The 20,442-nt window shown below is 45.3% G+C and overlaps 1 long non-coding RNA gene across 1 annotated transcript; it reads right to left on the bottom strand.

Moving 5' to 3' along the window:
* Positions 1-7,594: 7,594 nt before the first annotated feature.
* Positions 7,595-15,094, bottom strand: LOC140633718 (uncharacterized). The gene is made up of 2 exons (XR_012031303.1): positions 14,889-15,094; positions 7,595-12,007 (listed from the first exon to the last, which is right to left on the bottom strand). It is a non-coding gene; the product is annotated as an uncharacterized lncRNA (long non-coding RNA).
* Positions 15,095-20,442: the final 5,348 nt, after the last annotated feature.

The raw sequence follows: 20,442 nt of genomic DNA on the forward strand, positions 1-20,442 counted from the left end.
AGTAGTAAAGAATGTATTACTCCTCTGATTAACCAAATCCAATGTCATGTAAATATCACGCTCAGGAAATTGTCTCCTGCCCCAGAGACGTTGAAAAGGTGTATTACTTTTCTTTTTCAAGAACGGTTTGATGGCTCAGTTAAGGCCATAGGATTTTGTCATTTTCTGAGGCCATGCTATTTGCATATGATTTGCATGTGTTTGCATAATGGATTCAAAAGACTCACTGCAAGTGTAGAAGAGTAAAAGAAAATAAATGAATATGAGTGACCTTCTGCCACAGCATTCAAATCAAATATTCAGGGCATAATACCCTGAAATATGAAATAGATTAAAATTTAAACTATTGCAAACAGATGGGAAGATAGGTTTTGGAGTTCAAAGGCAAGAATGAAACCCTTATTTGGTGCTGGGTTGTAAAGAATCACATGCTCTTAAAGGTCACCCCATCCAAATGATTTTCATGCCTGAACTCTTTCTTCCACACCCCCTTTGCTCCACCCCTTCCGTAGACAAAACACAGTACATTACCTCCCAGTCTATTCTGAAATCCCTCAGGTGATGGAAAACTTACTGTCCCCCGACAAATTGTTTTGGAAAATTTTGACCTAAACCATGAAAGCACTAAAGTCTTCCCTCTAACTAAACCTAAAACCATGAAAGCACTAAAGTCTTCCCTCTAACTTCCTTCCAATGATCCTCCTTTCCTTGGGGTCAACAGAACAAGGTCAAGCCCTCATCCATTTGCTGGTCCTTTAGCTATTTGGCAATAGTTATGATCTTGAAATCATCCCCTTCCTGGGTTAAAAACCTCAAGTTCCTCCAACTATGACAAGCATGCATGCATCATAGTCCCTAACAGTCTATTTGAATATTTTCTCAATCTCCCAAGAAAAGCAGGGACTTGAATTCGGGTTCTAGCTTTGCCACTAACTCATGTGCCTTTGGGAAGATCCTTCTGTGTCTTCATGTCCTCTCTGTAAAATGATGGAGTCAGATTCACTTACCTGTGTAAGGCACTTCTTCAACTAAAAATCCAGTTTGTCTGTTTCAAAACAGTGATTTCCATTTTACTTATGTAACTGATTGGTTTGAGCCCATAAAAATGCATTTACACTGCTATTTGTTGACAATGATTCTTATCCAGGTGGGTTTGTCCCTTCTTCTTAAACGTAAGACATAGAGAGGTTTGGCTGGAGTAATGGGCGTGATGATTGCTGCAGTCCTGATTAATTCACAGTGCCATTAAGGGACAGAACTGTCATCCCCTATTTTAAGAGCCGGTTCTTGCAGAGAGATGGAAAGAGAGAGGAGGTGAGAAAAGACGCCAGAAATTCATGTATTTCTACTGACCGGTAACCAGGTCAGTTACTGTTCCTTTATTTAACATGTTCTCATGCAGTTCGTCCCTTGGGTCAGCTGCCACCCCATGGGTGACTCCAGAGAACTGCCCACTTTCATGTCAGGGAGGCCCATGCCCTCACCATCTTGTGTTTCCATTTGATTATAGTCTGGGGAGTGACTTGGGATGGTAGGCTACCTTGTTTGGCTTGTCAAGCCCTTTCTTAGCTACAACCCAAAGGCTAATATGTCTTCGGAGGGTTTGCAAACCAGAATATTCTTTGTCATCCAAGTTTAGCAAAGAATAGATGTTTAATTTCCATTACCGTGTATGGGCACCGGTGGTATACAACTATCCTTTTTTTTTTCTCTTGTACATTTAGTTTTTGTTCTGCTTTTGGGTCATGCCTGCCCTTCCCCCTGGTTCCTCCCCCACCTCCAGGTGGTTGAATCTACTTGCATCTAAAATTCTACTTAAACTTGAATGTTCTAGTGCCTTTTGTGATCAGTTTTATGCCTTATCATTATATTTCTCCATATTTATTTATGTTACTAAACTATTAAGGTCAAGAGCAATGAAGTCTGGAAGCAAAGCCCTCTTTAAGTCATTGCCACCTCTCTGCCAGGGTTTCCTGGTGTACTGCCTTGTGGGCACGTTGGAGCAGAACCCTCAAGACTTCTTGTCATGCTCTTCACCATTGCCTTTCAGTTGGTGGCTCTTGTGAAGTCCCCCGGCTACACAGAGCAAGCAGTGCTCATGCCCCTTTCATACCTGGAGAGGAGACGTGGCTCTTCTTACATCCTGCTTGAGTTCAAGTTCATTTGTGTTGGTGGCTTCCCCGCACCACCCTTAGTCCTCTTGTTCCAGAACTGCCTATTTATCTGTGCTGTTGTTGATGACTCTGTTGTCGTTGCCGCCACCATCACCACCACTATTAACAAAGCAGGCACGTTATGTTCACGTGGCATGTGAAACTGAGTTCCTGGGACATCCCTTCTCCTCCACAAAATTACCCTCGGCCTTTTCACATCTCAGAACCCAGGCCTTCTTGGCCTTTGTACTCAGAGAAAGGACAAGTTCTTCCCCAATCCAGGGACAGTTTGCATTTCCTGTCCCAGGATTCACCCGTTTCTGAGATGAATGATATCAAGAGTAGCTACTCACTGGAATTATAACCACTTAAACTAGATTTAAATGTTATAGCATTTTAAGTTTATACTCATTTAAAAAACTGATGCTTTCAACTGGCATTTCCCCAAATCTAGGTTTCATTGTTATCTAGGTTTCATTGTCATCTAGTTACATATATATGGTTCTGGAAATATGTGTAACATATAAGAATATTTATCAAGTTTTAAATTCCAATTAACCATGAGGTTAGTGTCACTTACTAACTTATCTTTCATCCAGTATATTTTATAAAGGCATAAATGTTAAAGGCATCCTTAGGGTTTTTCTCTCAAGCTCTAAAAGAATATATTAACAGGTGCTGGGGTACAGGGACTAGAGAATAGGACTGGGATTTGGGATCCCCAGATAAATCCTTAAGTCTGAAATAAAGTGGTCTTAATATGGTACATTAATATCATCAATTTTAAAACTAAAAATAAGCCTTAAATTAATCTCATCCAACTCTGTCATTTGTTTAAAATTTAAGAATGTAAAAGAACAACATGACCCTGACATTCCCAGGATTGAGATTATTCATGTTATTATTAAACCATTTACTTTTTAGCCCTTCAGGAACATTTTTCACATCCTGTCTCTTGTCAGGCTTTTTACTCTGAGCATTGTATTAGACTGAGTTCCCTTAGGCCTTTCCAGTGAAGCATAGGAGGAAAGGATTTGCTGAACTTGCAGAGGCAAGAGGCAATTTCGGTAAATAGTGGGATGGCACCCTTTCTTCATTCTAGTGAACCCCAGGGAAGTCTCATGGTATGAGGGGAAGCATTTGTTGCAGGTGGGATGGTGGTAGCTTGAGGGGATCTTGGAGCTTTTGTTCATTCCCTGCACCAGGTGCAACATCGACTTCCTCATGGGAATAGGATTAGCAGCAGACAGGAGTTCAGCAGCTTTTATGGGTTTCCATCTTCAGACTCAGCTACTTCTGTGACTTCGGACAAGTCATTAGTCCCTCAGAATCTTGCCTTCTTCTCTAAAAGAGAAATAGTATCTGCCTTGCTTACTCACAAGCATGCTTATGGTAGAAGGGTAACCCATCAAGAACTATGGAGAATAATTTATTATGCTCCAACATGAGACATGTGTGGATGCCTAGTCTGGTTCACCCTCCCCTCCACCCCCCCAATTCAGTTTTCTGTTTCTAAGAAGCCAGTCCTTTGAAAGCAAAGTAAAGCTAGGGGCAAAACTCCTTTAAAGAAGACTCCTTCTTTAATAAAATAAATGAAAGGAAACTTTGCTAGAAAGGAGCCAGGTAAGTACTTGACCTGCATTATTTCAAATGTTTAGAACCATTTGTTGAGGTAGGTCCTATCCTAGGTGAGTAAACGGAGGCCACGGTAGTTTAGGGATATGCTCAAGGTCACAGTTCAGAATGTGGAGGATCCATGACTCCTAATCGACTCCATCGGATCCCAGAGTCACGATCTTGCACCTCACCACACTGGCTTTCCAGAAATTCCCTTGCTTGTAACAAAGAATTCCAGAAACCCAGCCATGTGGCAGGAAATTTGCACAGTGTATATGTCCCAGACACTCCGGTTCCAATTCGAGCCCTCCCAGTTTGCTGTTGTGTACAGAGATTCTTCTGGCACTTATTTGACAACCACATTTTCATAGGATGGAGAGGGTATTTGGAAGAGATGTCAGCCCTAGAAATTTAATCAGCTGGGCTGAAAGCAATCAAGATGCCATCTGGACAGACTCTGACTTCCTGCCCAGAAGATAAAGACATCTGGACCTAGTAAATGCCAAGGACATGCTGACTTGGTCCCCAGGCCTGTGGGCTGCTCCTTGTTTCACACAGATGCATTTTCTTAATTGTGCATAATCTACAGCCCTGAGCTGCTGCCAGGGCCGCTGAAGGCCCAATGCTATTGACCACTAAGGGCTTCCTTGCTCACAGCCAGTGACTACCGTGAGCTGCAGAGACTTTCCACTGCTAAGGAGATGGATTGCCTGCAAAGGCCACTGTAAATAGCCCTCTTTGCAGGAGCAGGAGGTGGCTGCCCCAGGCCCCATTGATGGTTGTGATTAGGCCACATCATGGCTGCGGATTGGTAAGTAGGGCCAAGGGGCAATATTTATACAAACAAAGAAGCTAATTAAGGGGGCTCACCAGGTTTGCTTACCCAATCTCTGCTTGCTGCTGCCATCTCCTGTGAAGGAAGCTGTCTCCAATCACAGGGGTTCTTGAGCAGTCAGCCTGCATGTGGGTGCCCTGGGTGGAGGACAAGGGCTTTGGGGAACAGCTGAGGAACTGGAAATAGGAGGTTAAGTTTCTGCAAAGAGAGCTTTTCTTGTGGCAACATCTGAACCCTAGCAAGTGTTTTGTAAACACATTTCTAGAGAAGGCTTGAATCTCACACACTAGCTTCTGTCTATTTTATTTGATTTTTTTAGATTTTGTTTATTTATTCATGAGAGACACAGAAGGAGAGGCAGAGACATAGGCAGAGGGAGAAGCAGGCTCCCTCTGGGGAGCCCAATGGGGGACTCGATTCCAGAACCCCAGGATCACGACCTGAGCCAAAGGCTGATGCTCAACCACTGAGCCACCCAGGTGCCCTGCTTCTGTCTATTTTAAAGCACAGCTCGGGGCTCCAATCAATGCCCAAAGCTACTGAGCTTGGCAGGGCTGGAACCAGCCTCTCTCCCCTTTTACTTTCCCCAGAGAGTCCCTATTTGTCCCAAATAGACACCCCAATTACACTCTAAACAGGTGTTTCTTAGGTCCTGCGTAGTTGGAACAAATTGAAGATTTTTGGTTTCGGGGGAAGATTTGCTCATCTGGGACGATTTGCATTTGGGAGCGCTTTATTTCAAAATAATGAAAAATATCGTATTTACAAGTGTTTACAAGTTACTATGAGCTGTGACCTATAAAACAAGACACAACCAATCCCAATCGTAGGAATTCATCAGTTCAGAGAGAGAGTTGGGTCACAGCCCTGCAGTCCCCCGGCCTGTGTGCTCAGGAAAAGGCCTCTTCATGCTTCTCCTTTGCTTCTCCCATGCGTGTGCTTCCTTCCTTGCGGGGCTCCCACTCCACTTCCCTTGCACCTCCTTTCTGAAAACCTTTTTCTTGTAACGTTTGTCTGTTTTGTTAGCATTCAGTTCTTGCTTCAGTTATTTTTATCTCTAACTTTAATTTCTCTTGGATTTTTATATTCCTTTTTTTTTTTAATCTTTATTTATTTATGATAGTCACACAGAGAGAGAGAGAGAGAGAGAGAGAGAGGCAGAGACACAGGCAGAGGGAGAAGCAAGCTCCATGCACCGGGAGCCCGACGTGGGATTCGATCCCGGGTCTCCAGGATCGCGCCCTGGGCCAAAGGCAGGCGCCAAACCGCTGCGCCACCCAGGGATCCCTATATTCCTTTTTATTTTTGAGCCTCGTCTTTAGTTATGGCTGTTCATCATCCTAGCACCCCATTTACCCCTTACTCTTCGGAATGTTTTTTTCCCGTAGGATCATCCCGTGTTTTAGTCTCCAGAAGGCCCAGACAGCATCCATGTGTTTTCTCTCCATAGGAACCCATTCTTCTAAGACCTTGTGGGGTTGCCCAGATACCTGATTGAGTCAGCAGCCAGCATGGTCTTGGAGAACAGCTTTACAGCTCAGCTCTGAGCTTCCTCCACTTCCAAAGCTGGGTCCCAGTGGTCAGCTGAGCCTGGCCACTGGGTTGTGCCTGGCCAGAGGGAAGACAGGGAGTAGAGGGCCCTGAATACCTGAGATGCACCGTGCCCTGCAGCCCTGACAGGGACAACCGTGGTAGGCAGTTCACCTCCAAGATGGTACACATTTAGCTTTTGACCTTTTCTTTTTCAAATGAGATGCAAGCGTGTGGAACCTGTAGGGGAGAAAATAGGAAGCCAAGAACTAGTCTTGGGGCTTTCAAGAGGAGAAAGAAAATCCATTTTGTATTCCTGCATAAACAGATTGTGCTAAGATCTGCCATAAACATACATCAAGGTAGAGAAAAAAGCGTCTTTACATGGAGATATAATCAACAATGGCCAAGAATGGGAAAATTGCAAGTATAGCTTCAGGTCCAGCATAGTCCTCCTCTTTGGAACACAGTTTCTTTCCATTTCAGGACTATTAAGAAACAAACAACAACAACAAAAAAAAAAAAAAAAAACAGGGAAGAAGAAAGAGGAAATTCTAAAACTTCCTTTTCACTTTCTAAATATACTTTCATTCATTTTAAAAAAATCTACCATAAAAATTGAAATTTGTTTCACTGATGAAATAGAAAGATTTATTTTAACAAAGGACTCCATTTATTTATCCATGACTGCACTGCACACACTTCTTTAAACTATAACAAAATCGAGTGCATATTTTTTGAAAACCTGGTTTTTCAAAATTTAACTGTACATATATCTGCTGTGTAAAGTGAGGCTGACTTGTAGCTTTGAAACATATGCACAGTAAGAATTCAAGAGCCAAAAATAAACCAAACAAATGACAAAAAAGAAATGTTTGTTTCATATTAGCATGAGCCAATAATGTCAGAGCCACCAATGGAATTGTCTTAGAGCTATCCCAAGCTGCGGTTTTCTGAGAAAGATAGCCTGAGCAGGGGCAGTGCAGTTTTGTAGGGTCTGGAGAAGTCAGCTGTGATATCGAAATGTGCTAATATGAATGTCTGAGCTAGCAGCACCGTTAAGACCGTGCAGGTTGCTCTGCACACGCTGATCAAGCATCAGGCTGTTTTTCTGCTGGAGACAGAAGAATGGAGGAATCTGGATACCTGAGGCTCTGGGTGCTTCCCAGGGCAGGAGGTGGCCCATTCCCAACCTAAAACTCTACCAGGAAAACCGCCTGTTCCAGAACAGATATGCCTTTTATTGATCTGTCACTTTCTTCTTTATACTTTCAATGGCAAAATTGAGATTGGAAGTATTTTTGTCTTTTAGGTGTTTTTTTTTTTTAATTATGACTTGGAGTGTCAACTTTTTATCACCTTCATGAAAAAGTTGAAAAAAAGTCATGAAAAAAATAATAATGATAACTAGCACATAGTGTTTATTATTGCCAGGTACTGTTTTAAGTACTTCACATACTTTTTTTTTTTTTTTTTCATTTAATTCTTATGACTACACTCTGCATAGTCATTTCTGGGTAAAGAAACACAAGGAAGCTAAATAAATTATTCAAGGTCATTTAGCAATGTGTACGAGACAGGGCTTGAACCTAAGGAGTCTGGCACCAGAGGTAAAACAGGAGAAGGAAGGTGACAGGGAAATCTGAAGAAGAGAAAAAAAGAAAAGAGACAACCATCAGAACAACTAGCTTTTCCCAAAGTTTTGAAGAAGATTTTAAGTCTGTTCTCTGTCCCCACAGCCCCACGTTCCCTTTGAAAAACCTCCCTTAGGACAGGATCCGAATTGAGACCAGTGCCCCTGAGAACAGAGGGATCCAGCTTTAGAAGTGGAGGGTTGTATACAGGAAAGGTTCTGGTGAAATTGAAAGACTGTCTAGCTACCATGTCTCCCTAGAACTTGAATCTACTGTCCCCTTGGGTTAGAAATGGAAAATACCCCTTTGGTCAGGGTGTCGTGCTCAAGAGCAGAGCAAGGTGGGGAAATACCAGTCTGCTGCTCTGTGACCCCCAGAACAGCTTCATTCCCTAGCCACTTTCGTGTCCTACATTCTCCCAGTCTCCCATGTCATCTCATTAAATGGAACCCCCATTGCTTAGGTGACCTCAATACATCATTCTGAACAACAGTGCCCAAGAGAAACAGTGGGAACCACGTAAATAAGACTGAATCCCTGATCTGATAGTATTTGTAGGTGGGGCTTTTGAGAAGTAATTAGGCCATGAGGGTAGAGCCCTTGTGATGTGATTTGTGCCCTGCTAAGAGACACAAGAGAGATGATCTCTCTCTCTCTCTGCCAAGTGAAAATAGAATAAGAAGGTAGCTGTCTCTAAACCAGGAAGAGGGCCCTCATCAGACACTGAATCTGTCAGCACCTTGACTTTAGGCTTTGCAGCCTCCAGAGCTATGAGAAGTGAATGTTTGTGGTTTAAACTAACCAGTTAGTTGATGGTATTCTGTTACAGCAAACAAAAACATATACATTAAAATATCAAAAACTAGGTGAAATTAATTTTTGTCATGTATTTTATTTAGTCCAGTAGATCAAAATAGTATATCGAATTCCATGCAATGTAAAAATCGTGGTAGTCAATGTAAAATATTAGCGAGATATTTACCTTTTATTTTTCATTATGTGTATTTCACACCTACACCACATCTCAATTTCACAGTACGTTTTCTTTGGAAATTCTCGGTCTGTTTTTAGGTATTAGAAAATTCATAGTTGAAAAGTCGGAGATTGACATATCCAAGTTGTTACAAGCATAATTGAAAGTTTTGCAGTAATTGAACATCAGCTTTTACAATTACGTGAATCAAAGAAAATAAAGCTGTTACTTTCTCATTTGCACTAGCCACACTTCAAGTGCTCAAGAAGTCCATGTGACTAGTATTGACTACTAGTAGTATTGGACAACGTAGTTCTAGAGGCTAGAGTACACGAAACTAAATAGCCATGGGTTAATCACTTCACGTTAAATGGTGACCTAAAACCGTCATTATTTACTGTTCTTCTCCTTGCTGGTCACAGTAGCACAGAAAAGGCTGGGAAGTTTGGTTTGGGGCTCCAGAGGGTATCTGATTCCTTCCTACACGGTATCCAGCCATTGGCAGTTATTTTGCAAATGTTAATCCTGCCATCTAGTGACCACTTTCTGAATGTCACATGGAAATTACCGTGTAGGAGATGCCATGCTGACCTCTGCATTGGCGCCCCTTCTGACAGCTCTGAGACTTTCTCCTGCTTGGAGAAGCCCTGTGACACTGTGCTCCTGATAGGTCATTACTGTGTTGCAGCTGCTGTAGTCATGCCTGGAGAATAAAAGCCGAATTGTCATGTCACGTCAATTTTATGTTGTCTCTTCCCCCACAACAGTAAAGTTCTTGGAGTATAATGAACATGGGTCAGGAGCATCCAGGGTGCCAAGTATTGTTATGGAAGGAGATGCCTCCTGTCCCCATAAGGACTAGAGTCCCCACTCTCCCTTTGATTGGGTTACAGTTCCTGAATCTTCTCTTTCCATATATGGGTCCCTTCTCAATTGCATTGTGAAATCTGTGAAGACAGGGTCTAGCTTACGTTTTATCCTTACTGTCTCGTTTGGTGTCTTTCCAACAGATGACAGCAGAATGGATGGATGGATGGATGGATGGTAGGGATGTAAATCCACAGCTGTTTCTAGCACTCTTACCACATTTCCCCAGCTGGGGCCTCTTCCCTTTTCCACTCTCAGTATGAACATTTTCCCCCTTTCTTCAGTTCTCACTCTTCCCCTGCTTTCATTATATGCTCAGTACATACTTAGCCCATGACCCTGTCTTGGATTTTGAAAACACAGAGGTGAAGGTGGACTCTCCCTAACTTATGCCCACCAAACCTCCAAACCGACCTGCGCCTGTGCCTGAGTCTCCCTGGATTCAAGGCCATGACTTCTGACTGTGCTCTGAAGGCCCTGGCCCACTCCTTGGAATCACCTGTGAAGGTTTCCCAGCATCTGGGTCCGAACTCAGGAAATCTAATGTCATTTGTCTTGGGTGCAGGCTGGGCATCAAGCTTTTAAAATTATCCCCCAGCAACCCTAAATATCAGCCTGGATTGTGACCTGCTCTCTGCATGCTTCCCCTTTCAGCCTTCTCCAGCTTCAGCGGGCAACCTCACCCTCTTTTGCACTTCCGATTGTTTCTATTCTCTTGAATCATTTCCCAAAGCACACAGGATGCCCTGATGCCCTAAACTGTCCTGTTTAAAATAAGAACAAAAAAATCTTCCCCGGATCATCCCATATTCCCGGCAACTATCTGCTCTCTTTATTTACTTTCCAAGCCAAACACACTTCAAGAGTAAGTTGCCCACACAGGCTGTTTCTGCCTCATCAACCATTCACTCTCAAATCTCCTCCACACTGGCTTCTGTTCCCGAGTTGATGACCCTGTAATTCAAAAACACCTCTGTCAGCCCCCAAGACCCTGTGCTCTCCTATTTCTCTCTCAGGTTTTCCTTTCTGACCTCTCGCTGTTGAGAGTGCCTCAGGATGTGGTGCTCAGCTGTCTTTCTTTTTTTTACTCCATTTTTTATACTTTCCAGTCCCTGGGACCCAGGGTTTAGACACCTGCTTAGCCCATTCCATCAGTTCCATACCTGCGTGTCAAATCCTGATTTGGCCTGTCTCTCCCTTAGGTGTGTGATAGGCATCCGGGATTACACATTCCAAACCCAATCTTGATGCCTCTCTATCTCCTCTTATTGTGATTCCCATTGTGTCAGTTTCCTGTGGCTTTTGTAACAAATGACTATAGTCAGATTGGTTTAAAGCAGCACAAGTTTATAGTCTCACAATCCCGGAGGCCAGAAATCGAAAATCAGTTTCACTGGGCTGAAATCAAGGTGTCAGCAGGACCACAGCTCTTCTGGAGGCTTTAGAGGTGAATCTGTTTCTTGGCCCTCCCATTTTCTGATGGCTTCCAGCATTCCTTGGTGCATTAGTGAAGGTTTTTCAGAGAAATGGAATCAATAGTGTGTATGAGGTTTTATTAGAAGGAACTGGCAGGGCGCCTGGGTGGCTCCCTTGGTTGAGCATTTGCCTTCAGCTTGCGTCAAGGTCTCAGGTTCCTGGGATCAAGCCCTGCGATGGGCTCCCTGCTCAGTGAGGAGTCTGCTTCTCCCTCTCCCTCTGCCCCCTGGTTCCTGCCCTCTCTCTTGCTCATGCTCTCTCTCATAAATAAATACATTTTAAAAAGAAGAAGAAGGAACTGGTCTATGCAAATATGGAGGGTGAGTAGTTACAAGATCTGCGAGTAGATACTCAGGAGGATCAGTGGTGTAAGTTCTAGTCTGAGGGCAGAAGACTAATGTCTTAGCTCCCATCAGTCAGGCTGGAGGAATTCCCTCTAAGCCTTTTTGTTCTACTCGAGTCTTCAATTGATTGGGTGAGGCTCACCCACATTAGGGAAGCAATCGGTTTCACTCAGTCTTGAGATTCAACCAGAAACACCGTCAGAGACACACCCACAATGATGTTTGACCAAATGTCTGGGCAACCTGTGGCCCAGTTAAGTTGACACACAGAATTAACCATCATAGTTGGCTTGTGATCTCATCACTCCAATCTTCAAGGCCAGCATCTTCAAATCTCTTGTGGTTCCAGAAGTTCATATTGCCTTTTCCTCTGTGTGTTTGTATCTTTTGATCTCTCTCTTATGAGGGAGGATACGTGCGTTATAAGGATACATGTGATTACATGTGATTGCACTTAGGGCCCACCCAGATAATCCAGAATAATTTCCTGTTCTTAAGATCCTTAAATACCTGCAGGGGCTCCTGGGTGGCTCAGCAGTTGAGCGTCTGCCTTTGGCTTAGGTCATGAGCCCAGGGTCCTGGGATAAATAAATAAAATTTAAAAAAATTAATCATACATGAAAATATCCTTTTTCCAGGTAAGATAGCATTTACAAATTTCAAACATTAGAACATGGATATCTTTGGTGGAACATTATTCAACCCACTACGGTAATCTAGCAAAGGGCACTTTATTTTTTAATTTTTAAAAAGATTTTTATTTGTTTATTAATGAAAGACACAGAGAGAGGCAGAGACATAGGCAGAGGGAGAAGCAGGCTCCCTGTGAGAAGCCCAGTGGAAGACTTGATCCCAGGACCCTGGGATCATGAGCTGAAGGCAGATGCTCAACCACTGAGCCGCCCAGGCATCCTGCAAAGGGCACTTTAATCCACTCAGTTACTTAAACCAGAACTTTGGGACTTTGTCATGTATTCTCCCCAACTGCATCTAATATGTCAACATCTCCCATTATGTTCTTTCTACTAAATAATCTTTAATCTGCTCAGCTCTTTCCATCTCCTCTACTACCAACCCAATACAAAACATAAAGTTTTTCCTGGACCATTTTAAAGGTATGCTAGTCAGTTGTAATCTCATTTGTACAGTTACTTGTTGAGTATCTGTCTCCAGTCACTAATTTGTAAGTTCTATGAATGCAGGATCTTGTACATGTTTTGATCACCATTGCATTTTAGACTCCAGCATAGTGCTTGGGATAGATTAGGTGCTTGATAAATACTGCATGTGTGAATAGATGGATGCCACATTTCCTACCGTGGAGGAGCTCCTGATCTGACAAAGGAACCACTCAATGGCTTTTGACTTAAATGACTGTATTTGTTTATTTAGACTATTTGTGTTGAGAGCCATCGATATGCCTGACAATTTAGTAGGCTCAAAGAATTCACTAGTTAACAAATTATGTAAAACTTCTTGTGCTTAAGGAACTTTGCATTTTAGTGTGGGGAAAGACAGGTAGGAAATGTAATAAAAGTATAATAAATGCATTTAATGTGTGTAAATGTGCTTATATATAACATTAGAAAGTGATAGATGATATGAAAAAAAGAGTTTAAGTGGAATTTGTATGTGCTCATAATTTTAAACAGGGTAGAGCTTTCTTTGAAGTTGATATTTGAAAATAAGCCTGAAGGAGCTGAGGAGGTGAGTTGTTAATATATCTGGGGAAGAGATTTTCAGGCAGAGGGAACCATATTTGAGGGAGTCTCTGAGGCAGGAGTGGTCTTGGTCAAGTTCCAGGCGGATGAGGAGGCCGGTGTGTCTGTACTGAGAGAGGCTGAGAGGAGGAGGAGAGGTGAGGGCCCAGAGGCCATTGGGGCCACATGCTAGAGGACCTTGTAAAGCAGTGGAAGGACTTTAGCTTTTCGTCTGAGAAGGGGAGCTATCACAGGGCTTCCAGTGGATAAGGGACACTGCTATTAGACTTAACATTTTATTTATCTGTTTATTTACTTTTGCTGCTCACATATTTTTTTCTCCAAGTTTTATTTTTTAAGATTTCTATTTACTTATTCATGAGAGACACACAGAGAGAGAGGCAGAGACACAGGCAGAGGGAGAAGCAGGTTCCATGCAGGGAGCCCGACATGGGACTTGATCCCGGGTCTCCAGGATCACACCCTGGGCTGAAGACGGCGCTAAACTGATGAGCCGCCTGGGCTGCCCTCCAAGTTTTTATTTAAATTCCAGCATACAGTGTAGTATTAGTTTCAGGGGTAGAATTTAGTGATTCATCACTTACAAAACTATCGCTCTGGCTGCTGCGTGGGCTGTAGGTGAGCAAGGATGGAAACAAGGACCCTGGGGGTTATTTCGGTAATCAAGGTGAAAGATAATGACGACTTGGGCCAGGGTGATAGATAGCAGCAGCAGTGGTGAGAAATGGACAGAAACAGATACATTGAGAAAATAAGGCCCACACGATTTCCTGGTAGCCTGGATGTTGGCGGGACGGTGGAGGAGATGGGTGTCAAAAATGACACCAAAGTTTTTGGTCTGAGCAACTGGAAGCTAGACTAAATTCAGTGTTTTGTCTGGGAACTCCTGCCCCAAACATCTTAATTCCCTAAAGTCACTGGAACAGCTCGACAGCCCTGCACTTTCCAGACAGCTGCACGGAGCTGTCATCCATCCTTCCCTGGAGAGTGTCTGATCCCTTCCCTAAGCTTCTGTCCCACTGCTCTTTCTCTGGCATCTGTGCCTGGGGGCCGGGGTCAGCTTGCCATCAGCACGATGCTCGGCTGCATTCCAGCCCTGCCAGGCTGTCCCGGTGTGGCCCGGGCCCTCCTGGGGGGGAGGGGGGGTTGGTCCAACCCTGCCGCGGTCTTTGGACGCTCGCCTTTATGTTCACACCCAAGGCTCTAGGAGGTCGGCCTGATTATTACTTGGCTCGGAAAAGTTTCTCCTTGTTCTGATCCAGCGCAGGTGAGGTTCTTCAGTAGCCCCTGAAGCTCCGTTGGCCCAGGTGCCAATTTAAGTCAAGTATGCCCTCTTTACCCAACTTCTTCCTGCATTTTTAAAAATATTCTCATTGACGGGGGGCTGCGGGCTAGTTTATAGGGCAGGCTCAGTGAAAAGCCCACCCCCTTAAGAAGCTATAGCTGCTGGGGCGCCCGGGGGCTCAGCGGTGGAGCGGCTGCCTTGGGCCCGGGGCGTGACCCTGGGCCTGCTTCTCCCTCCACCTGTGTCTCTGTGTCTCTCTCTAGGTCTACCACGAATAAATAAATAAAATCTTAAAAAAAAAAAAAAAAAAGCAGCAGCTACAGTGGTCAAGCAGGCTCCTCTCCCCCCCCCCCCCGCGTGGGGGCGCCTGTCGGCTGCTATCCCCTCGGGGCGTGTGAGCGAGGCGGTGGCGAGGATGGGGGTCTAAGGCCGGGTGGTGACCCAGCCCCTCACCCCAGCTAAGCCTCCCAAGCGAGGAGCCCGCAGGGGTCAAGCATCTCGGGTTCCTCTCCCCGCGAGACACGGGAGCGCCACGGTTTCCCCCACTTTTCAGTTGCCGAGCGGCTCCCGGTGCGCGCACAGGTGTCCTCGAGCCTACAGGGGTGCACGTGCTCGGGGAGCCGCCCCCGCGGGGCTTGCATTTAACCGACCCCCAACTAACCGCCTGGAGCAGCGTTCGAATCGCCAGCATGCCCTGGGCCCACCCCGCCCGAACCTCAGTGCTCCCCGAGCGCTCCCCGGGGTCCTGCTCCCGAGGGCCCAGCCCTCCCGCACCCGGTGCCCGGTGACAAGGCGCAGGCTCGGGAGGCCGCGTGAAGCTCCCAGAAGGCTCCTCGAGTATGCAAATAAACCGGAAGTGCAGCGTGCGTGCATGCGTGCAGAGGAGCTGGAGATGGCGAACACGCTGGGTAGGCCGAGAAGCTCCCAGAAGGCTCCTCGGGTATGCAAATGAACCGGAAGTGCAGCGTGCGTGGGTTGGTGCGTGCGTGCGGCAGAGGCGGGCTGCGTCCCTCAGGGCGTTCGAAGTTGTGTGGGTGCAACTCGCTGCTCCTGAGGGGGGCGGCGAGGACGTCTCCGGTCCCCTCCCACAGCCGCCGGCACACGCGGCAGTGTCCTCGCCGGCGCGACACCTAAGTTCACACCTCCTGTGAGTGCCCCTAATTAGGGGGCCCCGGGAGGGCCGGGACCCAGCCGGGTGCACGGGCTGCCCCTTCCCTTCTAGAACCGCCGCCGCCGCCGCCGAGTTTCGGGCGCGCTGGTTCCACACTGCGAACCGCGTCTGGCCCAGTGGGTCCTTGCCGCGTCGGCAGATGAAAGCACGAGAAGGTGATTTCCCTGCGCTTGGAAATCAGCGGCAGCTGAAGCCTTCATGAAGCCTTTGCTGCTCCGTGTGTTGCTTGGACCTGGTGGGGGCGGGGCGCGGGGGGGTGTCGGTGGGATTTATTTAGGGACTGTGAGCCTCGGGGCCCCCATTTCCTCCAGATGCCGCCCGGGGGGAGGTGATGGCCAAGTCCTCTGGGAACGTGAGGGGGAGGAAGCACCCCCTAGCTCTTGCCCAGGAGAACCCCGCTGGGTTTTTTTTTCTTGGGGAGAGGGGTGCATCCGGGGTTCTCTGGTATAAATCCTTGAGTTGTGGGCTGTCCTTTGATACACACACACGCCCTGCACTTACTGTGGGCCAGGAGCCGTTCTAGGGGCTAGCACGTGTTGACCTTAATTCATACGTTACTAAGTACGTTAAGAACGAAAATCGAAATCTCACAAGAGTATGCATTGTGTTTTTTTGTGGCTATATATATATTTTTAAAAAAGTAATTATGTATCTGTGAGAGGGGGGGAAACTTCTGGAAGGGTATCCCCCAAAATGGTATAGTGGTTACCCTTCAGGAGACCGAGAGACTTCCCGACTGAGGAACTACGGTGTTTGGGAAGGAGACTTTTCATTCAGTATTTCACTCAGAGCGGTCGTTCCGTTTGGATTATTATTATTATTATTATTATTATTTTATTTTTTAAAGATTTTACTTATTCATGAGAGACTGAGAGAGAGAGGGGCAAGACACAGGCAGAGGGAGAAGGGGCTCCTCACAGGAAGCCCGACGCAGGGCTCGATCCCAGGACCCTAGGATCACACCCCGGGCTGAAGGCGACGCTAAACCGCTGCGCCACTGGAGCTGACCCGTTTGAATTATTTTTAACCGTGTGTGGTGTATTGGTGTTTCCGTTAAAAACACACCGCATTTATTTATTATTTATTTATTTATTTTTAATATTTTTTTCTTTATTTATGATAGTCACACAGAGAGAGAGAGGCAGAGACATAGGCAGAGGGAGAAGCAGGCTCCATGCAGGGAGCCCGACGACGCAGAACTCGATCTCAGGCCTCCAGGATCAGCCCTGGGCTGAAAGCGGCGCTGAGCCACCCGGGATGCCCACATACCCCATTTATTTTGAAGAAGGAAGTGAACTTTTGCAGTTCAGATAGCGTTGTGGATAAGATGCTAGGGCTGACGCCTGGCGGTGGACACGTCCAAAATAATGTAATGGACGGAGCACCTGGGGCAGGATGCAGGGGGCAGTGGTGGAGGAGGATGGAACTTGTTGTCCTGGGGACTACCCAGTAGCTGGAATATCAGATTGGAAGGAGAATTGGAAATAGTAGTGAAAGTTCACTTGACCTGTGCAATTTTGCACCTGAAACTCCACTGCAAATGTATATATACATCACTCTAATTCCAAGACGGTCTCAGCCTCCAAAGTCAGCCTCACTTTCTCTTACAACTAGACTCAACCCCAGGTGGTGAAAACCTATGATGTGATTGTTATCAGCGGTGTAGACAGTCACCTGGTCCTTAATAGTATATGGACATTGATCTTCTAGTGTGATGCAGAGTCCGAGGCAAATGAGAGCCAACCCTGCCACTGAGGAGCCCACAGTCCCAGAGACAACACATGCCCCATGAACTCTGACGGAGACTCTAGTGTGATAAGTCCTGCCAGAGGAATAGATAGAGGGTTATAAGATTTTCAGGGAAGAAAAGGGTTATATTCGTCAGGAGGCAATGGGGTGGTTTACAGAGTACTCTGCTTGCCATTTTGGATTTTGATAGAGGCAAGGGAGGACAGTGGCTTAGAGAGTGAAGTGTGTTTAGGAAACGGGTAAGGAAGTTTGGTTGAAATGCTCTGGCGTTTGAAAGGAAGTGGTAGGGGGAGGGTCAGCTGGCAGACGGTCTTGAGTTCCAATTTGGTCAGTAGTGGGGAACATTTAATTGTGAGCGCAGGAGGGTCAGGACTTGAGGCCCTCAGGATCTAGCAGAATCTAGCAGCACAGTGGAAGTGAAGCTTTGAAGGAGCTGGGCCTGGCAGGTGGGTTTTCAGGCTCCGGGATTAGTTGTCCAGCTGAGAGCTAATGAAAGCCCAGGAGGAGGAAAGGGGAAGAAGAGATATTCATGGTAAATTTAGCAAAGGGAACAGAAGTGATGGCTGAAGTGGGTGTCAGAGGAGAGGAAGCAGTTGGTGAAGTTTTGAGACTGGTTGGCTAAGAAGGGAGAGATGGCATGACTGGATTTGGTGGCAACTAAGGAAGAGGTTGAGTCCGTGCAGGGTGTTTTGGGGGTCCTTGAACCCAACATATAGACATTTGAGAATGGAATTCATGAGTAAAGCTGAAGATTCTGGGGGGAGCTCTGTGGTGGGAGTAGTTGGAGCCCAGATGCTACATGATCTTTGCAGTGAGAGGTTTTTGAAAAAGGAAAAAAGATCATCAAGCAAGATAAGCCTAAGAGGAGACAACAGTGAGGAGAGGGTGCATGCAACAGAATCGTAGCTATGGCAGCTTAATACAGGGGTTTGTGATAACACCTGCTGCTCACCGAGGGTTCAGGAAGGTGAGGTGAGAAAGGCCATTGTTTATGGCAGCAGAGTGGTCAGTCGTTCATGACTTTTAAGAAAACTGATTTTAGAAAGTTGAGTGAAGGAAGCCAAAGGTTTCCAAAGCATAGATTGCGAATTTCAGGGCCTTAGGATGAAATTGCAATCCAAAGAGGTAATTTACATGTTCCTCAATATTTTAAAAAAATCGAATAAATTGCTGCTGTTTCAATATTATTAGCTTTCATATAAAAATTCCAAATTCCAAACCTAAGCGATGTGGCCACCCTGGGCCCCCATTCCTCTCAGATGGGATATTGGCTGGAGACCCTGAATCAGGGGAGTACGGGAGGTGGGGGCTGCCCATACCAATTTGCCTGAGATGCACTCAGCCTCATGCTCACATACTTGCTGCCTGGTTGCATTTTTGGTTAAATCATGTGGAAGTGGTAAGGAAATAAAGGTCATTTAGTCTTTCAAATAGACTGTTGCTTTCAAAGTTTGGCGATGATATGCAGAACAGCAGGAGACTGGTAAGACAGGGTGCTGTGGAAGGGAGAATGGGTGTGTTAGGGCCCATATGGTGTTACTCAGGAGGAAGTACTTAAATAGAGAATGGTAGACCGAAGAGGCAAGGGAAGAAGTAATTGATAAAACCAAAATTAAATGGTGGGAGCTGAGGAAGAAGCAGTTTGAAAAGGAAAGAAACCTTTTTGCTTTTGAAATAGAATCAAGAGAGAAATGGCAAGCAGGGTGGGGGGGCCACTTGTGAGGCACAGGAGGAAATAGCAGAAGAGCTAAGATTGATGTTCTGTGTGGGTGTGCTCATAAAATGGGGCTGGGGTCAGAGCGGGACCAAGCATGGGTGGGAAGGATTCTGGGAGGAGGGCTATAATTTGGCAACCTTCAAGTGGCTTTTTTTTTTTTTTTTGTAAGATTCAGAAAAATATTCTGGGTTACCTGTGTTGCTCAGTAGGTTAAGCATCTGCTTTTGGCTCATGTCATGATCTCAGGGTCCTGGTATTGAGCACCCTGTCAGGCTCCCTGCTCAGCGGGGAGTGGGGAGTCTGCTTCTCTGTCTGCTCCTTCCTCCTGCCCATGCTCTCTCTCTCTCAGGTAAGTAAATAAAATCTTAAGATTATATATATATATATATATATATATATATATATAATCTTATATCTTAAGTTTTTAAGTAATCTCTCACTCAACCTAGGGCTTGAACTCACAACCCTGAGATCAAGAGTCACGTGCTCTACCAACTGAGCCAGCCAATTGCCCCTCAAATGGATATTCTTCAAGTATTTGTTTGATAGTCATTTTGTAATGGCAGGAGAAGCTGATTTTCTCTTTAGAAATTGCAGACCTGGGGATCCCTGGGTGGCGCAGCGGTTTGGTGCCTGCCTTTGGCCCAGGGCGCGATCCTGGGGACCCAGGATCGAGTCCCACGTCGGGCTCCTGGTGCATGGAGCCTGCTTCTCCCTCTGCCTGTGCTTCTGCCTGTCTCTCTCTCTCTCTGTGTGACTATCATAAATAAATAAAAATAAAAAAATTGCAGACCTATGTTTATATTTAAAAATTAGAGTTTATTTTGTATTTTGAATATAGTACAACATTTAGACTTTGACATTGCCTTTCCACCTCACATATTTTTTGTAGTGGTGGGTACTCTCATTTACAAAGTTTAGGAAAAACTACATAAATAGTCATCAAGTTTTGTTCAAGATGTATTTAAGATTTTTTCCTGTCCATCATGGTAGCAAAACATTTCTCATTTTCCTGTAGTTCCCACTTTCTCTGACTCTTTTTTTTTTTTTGATAATTTTTTTTTGAACCAGACAACTCATAGAAGTCTTAACTGAGTGTTTCAAATTGAGATAATAATGTGATTCACTTGTTATTGTTACTGATACATAATACTACACCTCGCATTCTGAAGTTTCTGCATTTTGTGGGCCCCTCAGTGCTGACCGTGGCTATTCTGTCAGCGGATCTCAAGATTGTGGAAAAGGTGGGACTAATGTGGGGTGATTTTAAATATACACATTGGTGGGAGCCAGGAGTGGGCTTACATTTGGTCAGTGTGTGAAGAATATTTTATGGAGAGCTGAGTTCACTGGCAGCACCCTGGGAAATT

The sequence above is a fragment of the Canis lupus genome, chromosome 5 (assembly GCF_048164855.1).
Source record: "Canis lupus baileyi chromosome 5, mCanLup2.hap1, whole genome shotgun sequence".
In the NCBI taxonomy this organism is placed as follows: Eukaryota; Metazoa; Chordata; class Mammalia; order Carnivora; family Canidae; genus Canis; species Canis lupus.